The 10,170-nt window shown below is 40.8% G+C and overlaps 1 protein-coding gene across 4 annotated transcripts in view; it reads left to right on the forward strand.

The window, feature by feature from the left end:
- Nucleotides 1-10,170, forward strand: part of RUNX1 (RUNX family transcription factor 1) — a 207,851-nt gene that overhangs the window by 8,327 nt on the left and 189,354 nt on the right. The gene's annotated exons all lie outside the window — the stretch shown is intronic.

Genomic DNA, 10,170 nt, shown 5'->3' on the forward strand with positions numbered 1-10,170 from the left:
TCTCCAATGCTCACCACTTCTGCTTGTGAGGAAAGCTGTGTGAAATTTGTCAGTTTCACTTCACAGAGACTTGTGAAACCATGTCCTATGGTTTTGATCTATCTGGGTTTTCTACCCCATATATTTAGTTTTGAGTTTCAAATTCCAGTGAACCCAAAACTCACTCTGAATAGTTTAGAGGGGGTTTTTTTTTGGTTCTGATTTCATGCTGAAGTCATGAAATGATCATGATTTTGAGACACACTCGTAGTCTGTCCTCAGGGTTGGTTGTGACTGGGCTAAGATACAGCTGAAAGATGTGCATCTCGAAGCAAATCTTTCCATGAATGTGGTCTGAGTTTAAGGAAACCTGAAACCAGCTGGATTACATATGATTTGCTGCAAACATTTCAGCCAACCCATCCTTGTCAACCCATTGACCCTATCAGACCCTTGACCCTTTAATTTGCCCTTTTATGGTCTTTAAAGGGGAGAGATGTCCATCTGTTAAAATATTTTTAAAGCTACAAGTACAGTCCCCAAATATGCAACAGATGCACAAGTTCCCCTTATGACAAATATATTACACATTCTAAATCCTGGTCACACCCTCATCTCTCATTGCATTTTAACTGCTTGTATGGTGCACACCTGTGGTGTTCAGGCAAAGCATGCGGCTTTGGGATAGTCATACATTCATAGTAGCTTTCAAATTATTTTGCACTTTTTAAAAAACATATATAAAGAGGTCTATATCAACAAACATATGATAAAGCTTCATGCACAAACCTAAATTACTTTATAGTCAGATAACACAGCTTCTGTTAGCATGTTGAGCTTAGTATGCAGCATGTAGTTTCACACCATTTGCAATGTGTATATGAGCTTTTTCACCTCTTAATGGATATGTCTGTATTTATACTTTGCACATCAAAGAGTAACATGTTGAAAAGTTACTCATGGCATAATTCTTAGCATGCAGTCCTGTCCTCACTGAAGTTAATGACAAGACTCCCACTGACTAAAGTGGGGCCAAGTTTTTGCCCTTTAATCTTATAGTAACTATGTATAAAAACCTGAAGAAAAAATCAAAGGTGGGAACAAGGCTAATTTTGAACCTCTGAGGGTCTCCCAGTGGAGCCAAGAGAATTGTCATTAAGCCACAGATGTCCTGACCTGGTGAAAATGGGATTGTCAGAATTGGAAGGTTGCTGGGGTGTGTGTGCGGGGGCATTAATCCATAACATCTTTGCCCTAAACAATTACACATAACATATGTTATACAGCAAGTTTAAGAGTAACTTTTTCCTACTCGTAGTTACTGGATTATATTTTAAAAGTTAAAGAGAAGAAAAGTTACTAAGTGACTGGCCTGATATGGTGGTGGTCCTGAACTAAACGGTGTGAGCATTGTAGGAGTCTTGATATGAGCCTTTCTTTATCACATATCATCCTCTAGCCATACATAGAAATCCCACTGACATAAGTACGAGCTCTACACAAAAGAGCAAGGTGAGGATATGGTCCTTTAACATTTACAACAGGAATTTTGTGAGTGCAACTTTAAGTTCTGTCCCTATTGCACATTGCCATATAGAGAACGCTGAAATGTGAATACATATTACCCCTAGGCCATAAGAAGTGCAACTGAGTGTTACAATACAGTCACTAGATAATATCAGGCTTTTGTAAAGTGTTACTGGGTTTTTTTTGTTTTTTGTTTTAAGGCCTGCATGTAAATATTTCTGATTTTGCTTAAACTGGGTGTAACAAAATTCATAGCCCGAGGAGCAAAACCAACAACAAGCTGTGACTGTGGGCTGCCAAATCCGTGTGAAGAATTTATAAAGCCCTGGACTTGTGTGGTGGTAGGAGCACTGCTGTAAATGGAGATATAACCTGATTTAACGAGAACACTTACATCTGAACTAAATGCTGGAAGTCTAGCCAGACATTAGAGACATATGCTTTCAGGAGGGTTAAGTGAATTTGTTGCCTTTCAAAGCTGACAGATAGACAACAGTGTCATCTTATCCCTAGAACAAGTACCACACAGGGGGCAGCAATGCAAACGTCCCTCCATCCACCTGCTAGTGCACCTTAATAGCCAGGCCTTCAGGGACCGCCTCGAGGAGCAAATGGGTACTATAGTCTACATGCCCATTCATGTTTTTGGCCTTTATGTTGAGACTGTATAAAGTAATAATGAGTGGTGGGTGTTTGATGTTGGACACCAGCCCATTAAAACCAGTACTGTGGATGGTCCAGTGATTGGGGCACTGGTCTAGGCCTTGGGAGACCCAGCTTCAATTCCCTGCTCGACCACAGACTTTCTGTGTAACCTTAGGCAGTCACTTAGTCTCTCTAGGCCTCAGGTCCCATCTGTAAAATGGGGATCATAGCACTGCCCTGCTTCACAGAGGTATTGCGAGTCTAAAAATTGTGAGGTACTTTGATTTCTACTGATGAGAAGTGCTATTTGAGAGTTAGGTATTATTGTTTCATATACCAATAGTAACATATTTTGATCACCATTTGCCTAGGGTGCACTGCAGCACATAACCTGCAAGTGAGAGAGGTGAGTAATATCTCACTATCCAATCCCCTGAGCCATCTAGTCCTCTGCCCTCCCCCTCTCTTCCCCCTCTCCCCCCGATTAAAAGGGTTAATCTCCCAAGCAAATATGGGAAGTCTCCTGGTTACAGTATGTCAGGCTATCATGAAAACAGGAGATTAAGAAGGAGATCTCACATTTTCTTGGTGAAGTTATGGGGTAAACTGTGAAAGCTTTATTGTGATAATCCGATCCTCTTGCTGCCTTGCAGTTCTGTGCTAAACTCTCAGCTGCAGTAGATTGTTTTAATGAATGAAAATTCCCATTTGAAGTGTCTAAATCTATGCATGCCTGTTCTTCATGGTATGTTCAGTTCTGGAAGAAGTTTTTTCTTCTGTTTAGATTGCAGTAGTTGATAAGTGCTGTCTACTCATTTGGTTTTTACACTTGAAAGTTGTACTGGTAGGAGTGTGACTTTTTTCTTTACACAGAAATAATTATGCTCGTACAAGCCCTAGCTTGGATGCAATTGTAATATACCATACTGTAATTAAAGTGCCATATACTGATATAGCTTTTTCTCCTTACTGTGTGGGCATAAACTATATCAATATATTCTGATAATTACATCCACATCTGCAGGAGGGAGGGTGTTTACCACTTTAACTACACCAATATAGCTAAAGCCATACAACCTCCCGGGGTGGATCCTGCTCTATCTGTCTAAAGGTGCTTATTCTGGTTCTAGCTATATTGGTATAGTTAACGTGGTACAACTGTTCTGTGTAGTCAAGCCCAGATTCAAAACCCACTGATGTCAGTGGAAAGACTCCCATTGACTTCAGTCAGCTTTGGATCAGGCCTCTAGTGGGCAGCTCCCACCACGTAAAAGTCAGAGTGTTAACCACCCAAAATAAGGGTACAGTGCTAATGCAGCTCAATTCAGCAGTCTCTCATCCCGCAACTATACAAACAAATGAGTGCAAAAGAAAAAGTAGGGAGGCTAATTCCTCTCCATTGTAGACGCTTGCCCCCTTCTCAGGAGCTACCTCTGAAGCAGTTTCGCTCCTTTTAATTGTGTTTGCCAGGGCCATTAAATAAAAATTCCATTGTATATATTGGAGATCACATTTCAGGCTGCCTGCTGACTGGAAGACTCCTTTTTACATGCTCATTAGACCAGCCTCCACCTGCTCCCTTTCTCTCTCTTACTCCCCCTGTTTCCATCTCTCTCCTATGAGAGTTTCATGCTTTCAGCATGCTCCAGCCCCCTGAGCCCTGCTTTGACTAAACGCAGCAGTTTAAGATCAAAAGCATTATTTAAACAGAAGCAGTTGGAGTTTTTTTTAGACTTTCATCTTCCCTTTCGGCTTTCAAAAAGCCCACTCCAGCCAAAGGGATTAGAAAATACAACAGGCCCACACTGCAGGCTGTTGCTCTGGATCAGCTTTGACAACCCCTGCTGTGTCACAGTGGATTAACCTAGTATCCTACAAGTTACAGGCCACACACTTTAAAACGAGAGTACAGTCTGATGGGTTCTTTTTTAAGTTCTGCAAAGATCTGCTAAGCCAGAATGCTGCCTATTTTCTGCTCTAAGCATTTGTTATTAAGCATGCTGGGCATTATAAATTATTGCTGGAAGTGTACTGGGCACAGGGCAGGCACGTCCATTTTTAAGTGCCTGTGTCTTGCTGTCTGAATTTTCAATGTCCAGTCTTCATCCAGTTATTGGGCATCCTCATCTGCCCCTGATTTTGCGTAACTGAATAGATAGACTCAGAGGGCAGGTCCTCCGCTGGTGTGAACTGGGATAATTGTTGAATGGAGCTAGGTGGGCATTTGGCATTTGTAAAGGCTGTCTTTTTAATAGAAACCATTGTGTTTGGTTTCACAACCATAAACTGAGTTAAAACAGCTTTTATTCCAGAGCAGAGGGAGTAACACCTGACAATATTATTCAGCATATTTCCTGTTCTGTTTATGAGTTGTCCTCTCTGTGTCTCTGCGAAATTCTCCCATTGATTCTTTATTCACAAATTTCTTCAGCAAATAACTCTCTATTGTCAGATCATTGATTACGTATGTTCACAATCCACATTAGGTTGGCTTTTACTTACTTAAGTCGTGTAGTATCATTTCTGTTCACCTACTGGTCAAGCTGACCAAGACAGTATGAACTGCCTATTTTACAGTCTCCTGTATAATCCATAATTTGGTTTTGGTGGGTAGTTGAGCATACGAGCTTAAAATTGTAGCTTTTTCTGAATGTTCATACTAGTTAAGCTTGTTTTCTCAAGTGACCTTGGAAAATGAACACAAAAAGGTCAGAAACATGGTTGAATTGAAATGTGCTTAAACATTTAAATGAGTATTCTTGGGGAAACCTTTACCACAGTTCCCTAACCTCAAATTCATTCTGAAATGATCTTTCTTTCTGAAGTAATTTTTGCCTTAACATTTCAGCTTCTTTTTTTTCCAGGATATTCATCACAAGTTTTGTTGTGTGAAATGTTAACAAAATTCTTATTTAAAAATGCCACTCCTTGCACATCATTCACACTGCTGTTGAAATAAGAATCAACACAATAACCCACCTAAAACAAAACAAAACAAAAAAAACTGTCCTGTTTTAAGTGGTAGTTAATTTTGGTAATCTTCCCCTCCCCTATTATTTCCTTACAGATGAGATAAATTACTCTAACATTGAGTTTTTTCTACTATTTGCCCATTTCAGAGGCTCCTTCAGTAAATAATCCTGCACATTTCTAGTACCTGTATTGCGTTGTCAGGTTTGCTTGTATTACAGTCCAGTCAGGCACCTGGAGACTAAAATATCATTAGTTTAGGGTGACTAGATAGCAAGTGTGAAAAATCAGGACTGGTGGGGAGGGGTGATGGGTGCTTATTTAAAACAAAGCCCTAAATAGAGGGACTGTTCCTATTAAATTGGGTCATCTGGTTACCCTACAGTAGTTAGATAACTTGAGTCATAATCATATCCTAAGTAGGTGGATCATGTCTTTGATATCCAAGGAGTATGTATGAAAATAACTGCACTCATTTTTTTCTGTCATCAGAAACCAACACAGAAGTACATGAGTGTAAAGAACACAGCAAGAAGGGAAGATCTATTTTATTGTGTAGGTCTGATTTAATTGTTACATTGCAACATGCCAGGAGAAGTTCTGTTGGCCTCAATGGAGTAACTTTGGTGTATACCATTCTCACTGAGTTCCGAAATTAGGCTCTCCATCTCTATTGGGATCTCCTCCCAACCAATTCTGACTGGCACTTTTTGGGGGCTGGAGGTGGAAACATATACGGCTGTTGGTATCTGATACACAGGTGTTTAAAGTTGCCTTTGCTAGCTAGCCAGCATCAGTCACAATAATGGAATATAAGTAACTCCCACAGTTGCTGTATGGGGAGAGTAATCCATTGGCATTTAGCCATCTTTTAACAAGCTTGGTGATTGAATTAGGGCCACTGTTCTCAGCCCGATTTCACATACCTATTAAATTCTCTCCCTTTCTTCACGGATATTTTGATTAGAATAAGATAGATACAGGTGATGAAATAAAGCAGTGCTTCCATGCCTAACAGCTGTTACAGCTCCCCTTTGTTTGGTATTTCTGCAATACATCTTGGGCTCTTTCAAGTTGGTACAGAGAGTAAAAGAGAAAAGGGGATAGAGAAATAGGCCCCTGGTGGGGATGATGTTCAGTAGTTGGTTTTCCAAGTTCACAGCTGGCACATTCATCCACTACCTTTATATGGTCCAGCTGTTTCGTTAGCCTTTCTGCTGAGTTTCAGACCCTGCAGTTCCAAATTGTGCATGCTCCAGAGGGCATCACTGGGTTTTGTGTTCAGATCGCCTTATCAATAAAAACAGCATGCTACTGCATTTGTCTGAGGATGTTTTTTGCTGGAAAGGTGGTAGCCCTACTAGTGTCTCTTGTGATGTGCTAAGGCAATTCAGTCAGTGCAGAGACAGAAGTGGTTCTAAAAAAAAGTCAGAAAGATATTCTTACGTTCTTTCATATAAAATGCGTGCCAAGGAAATGAGAGATTTGGGTACTGATGCAATTTATAATGTAGAAGACAGACATTAACAAGGTTGTTAAGCCAAATGCTTGACTAAAGCAACATACGGAAGGTTATGTCTGTAAGATTTCAGGCTTTAGGATTTTCCCCTCTATTAATCCATGCTGCAGTGGAAAATAAAAAAGAAGTTGAAATGTGTGGCTTTTAGTAAACAAATAATATATGTACATTTTCGGTCATATTCTGTCCTGGGCCAACACTGAAGTCAACCACCAAGATAAAATTACTGTGATGTGCCAGTCAAAAGCTGGCTCAGGGATTAGAGAGTGGCGTTCCTGTACCTGATACCTTGTAATCATTGCTGCTAAAGGATCTGTGCTTAGTACTTAATGTTTTAAGATAATTATCCTTTGTGGGAGTTGGGCAGCGTCCTTCTCCCACTCCTTCATGTTACCGAGACGCTTTGAGCGATGTTAGCCTACATCTCCAGCATTTTGCTACAGTAACTCATTTTGGCGATATTGCTAGAGAAGTTCTTTGTATTGGAATGTATTGAGATCTGCCTCAAGTACAACAGATAATGACAATGTCGAATGTAAATATTCTCACCATGTTGGTAGTATGCTCATTCAGTACAAGGATGGCAGTACTGGGAAAGGCTCTTTTTATTAGAGCTGTGGAAAAGTTTTCATTAAAATATTTGCTGTTTTTTTCCTTGGTGGTTACTGAATCTCCAACATTTTGCTTCACTGGGAAATGTCAGGAAGCTGGTTGATTTTTGTTCAAAGGAAAGCATGAAAAAATGTGGAAATCCCCTTTCATAGAACTATGGGGTTGGTGAAATTTCAGACAGAAGCTCTCTCCTTTCTGGGGTGGGGAGGGAGGTAATTTAATTTGAATTCAGAAAAATCTAGTTTGTGTGCAAGAAAGGGGCATGTGAACTGTCTGGTTTATCATGCACTGTATGTACCAATTTGGCCCAGTTTTTTGAGGCCCTACACCTAAGAGGAGAGGGAGGGTGTAAAAAGAGGAGCTGGCTATCTACCTTGAGCTTGTGTAACAGATTACCCACAGGATGTAATTTCTGGAAACATCTTAAAGTAGCAGGGCAGTAGCATTCTCCCCATTTTCCAGTCAGAGAACTGACAGAGAGATTATGTGATTTACCCAAGGAAGTGTGTGGTAGAAGTGGGAACAGAACCTTAGTTTCTTGAGGCACAGTTCAGTGTCTGAGTATCCACAAGACCATCCTTCTTCTGTGCTTTGAATTTTACATTTCCTAGAGTGACTCTTCCCACCAGAAACCTAATTTAGAGTTATACTCATCCCAGAAGGGTACAGAAATTTAGAAGCCCAATCACAACTGAGCAACAGAACTCAAAAAGCAAGGCATAAATTAATGGAAATTCATGAAAATGTTGTCCAATAATTTTGAACAGATATATTTTTTTAAAACTGAGAGCTGTTTGTGGACATTCTTCAAACAGGAAAAGAAGGAACACTTGTTGAAAAAATTATTCATTACAGATTATTTGCTCAGCTCTTCTGGAAGTATTTAAAATATCATATACAGGAAAAATAACTCACTAGAGTTTTTTTTGGACTGGCTTAAAAACATCACATTTTCCCACCAGTCAAAATGGCTTCTGCTGGCCTTCCTGAGCCTCTTGAGCACATGGGATAGGCTCAGTCAATCAGAAAAGCCAGACATGTTATGTGACTTCAAGCATGCCATGAAAATGAACCAAGCCAGCTAAAAAGTGCACCACTAAAAGATGCACTGAAATTTTCAAGAAATCAGGAGGTGTAGGTGGTGCTTGGGGGGTGGGTGGGGACAGAAGCAACTAGGCACAAGTTTGATATTTTTTTCTGATATGAAAAATTTCAAAGAAAAACTTTGCTTTAGGGCAAAATGTTCCCCTCAGAAGCACAGAACTACTACAGTGATGGGCATTTTGGAAAAAGCCTTAAAGATCAAGATTTCTGCTGCAGCCCTCCAAACTCTGCAGTGGTAGAATTCAGCAGTGGTAGAATTCAGCTTTCCATTGCTAATTTAACACCGGTTCTGAGAGAAGACTATGTAATTGAAATCTGGAGCATGAATCTGAAAAGCTAATTTTGCTCCCGGTAAGACTGGGCAGTACATAAAGGATAAGTGTTGGCCATGTGATCACTGGACCCTGGGCAAAAAAGGTATTTCCCTTTGCTCATATCTGACTTCTGAATAGAAATCCATGCTTGCCGTACCTTGCCCATGTGCTTAAGTGCTCATGTAGATACGAAAGAATTGTAACTAAGAAAGGCTAAATGACCGCCAATAGACACACACATCCCGCAACCCGAGTAGCAAAGCTTGGTGCAGGGGGTTCCATAAGGCTGGGGAGGAGAGAGACGGAAAGGAGCCTCAGGAAGAGCTGAGCCAGAGCCCTGGCAAAGCCATAGTCGCTGCTGCTGGACTTCTGCTCTCTGGGACCAACCGTTAATGCATCAGCATAGTCAACCTGTCCTGCCCCCAAACCCCACTATGTAACGATGCAGAGGGAGCCTTTGTGGAATTGGCTGCATAGCAAAATATGTTGACTCCATTCCCCTGTGCTATGGACTCGCACTGACTCTTTTGCAGGTTGGGAGGAGTTGGGGGAGGATGAGATTTGCCCCAGTAATTGAAGTGCAATGCTTTAGAAAACAGCAGCAAGAGAAATTACAGTCTGGTCTAAAACAATGCTTTGGAATCCCGTAATATGAAGTGTGGACTTTGTAACTCCAAACAGCAAAGAATCCAGAACACAGGTATGTTTGTTTGTTTTAATCGGTTGCTCCAGAGAGGAGACCATTTGCTCCTCATTCCTTCTTTTAGTTGTGGAGCACCTGAAGAAACTCCCCTGAAACAAAAAGTGGATAAGCATTGCCTCTGAGGTGGAGCTGCAGTGCCTCTTTCTGTGAAGTGACAGGGAAGCTGACAGCTTAGAGGGAGGTATCCTGTTTGTTGAAAAACAACTGACAGTTAAAGCAGGGTTGCAAGAGCGAGAAAACCACAGGTCTCTGAGCTAAGCTGATAACAGGCCTCAGCAGCTTTTGCAGAAGTTCCGTCCCTACTGAACACTGATGAAAAAAATGCTCAAGTGTCACTGGCTCTTTCCTGTTTCGCGCTTTTAAGCAGTGCCGTTTCTTGCTGTTAATTTATGCCACATTTTTTCAGTTACTTGCTCATTTTTCAAAGTATCCTCCACTGCTATAAACAGAGTGACAGGCACAGAGCAGGCTGTGTCTGACCCTTCAAAACGATGATGACATTTGCTAAATGACTACAGTGGAAGCCACGGGTGTCCAGAAATTTTAGAATTTAGCAGTCTAAGGCCCTCATCCTGCGAAGAGAACTGCATGTGCAGTTGCTCTCCTTTTAAACACTTTGTTGTATCTTAAATAATAATGAATAATAATAATAGCTAGCTCTTATACAAGACTTTTCATCCTTAGATCTCAATGTGTTGTATGAAGGAGGTCAGTATCATCAAACCTTACACTCAGAATACATTTAGAAGAAAAATCCAGTCTCTCAAGATGGGCAAAATTTTCAAATCTGGGGACCT

The sequence above is a fragment of the Chelonia mydas genome, chromosome 1 (assembly GCF_015237465.2).
Source record: "Chelonia mydas isolate rCheMyd1 chromosome 1, rCheMyd1.pri.v2, whole genome shotgun sequence".
NCBI lineage: Eukaryota > Metazoa > Chordata > Testudines > Cheloniidae > Chelonia > Chelonia mydas.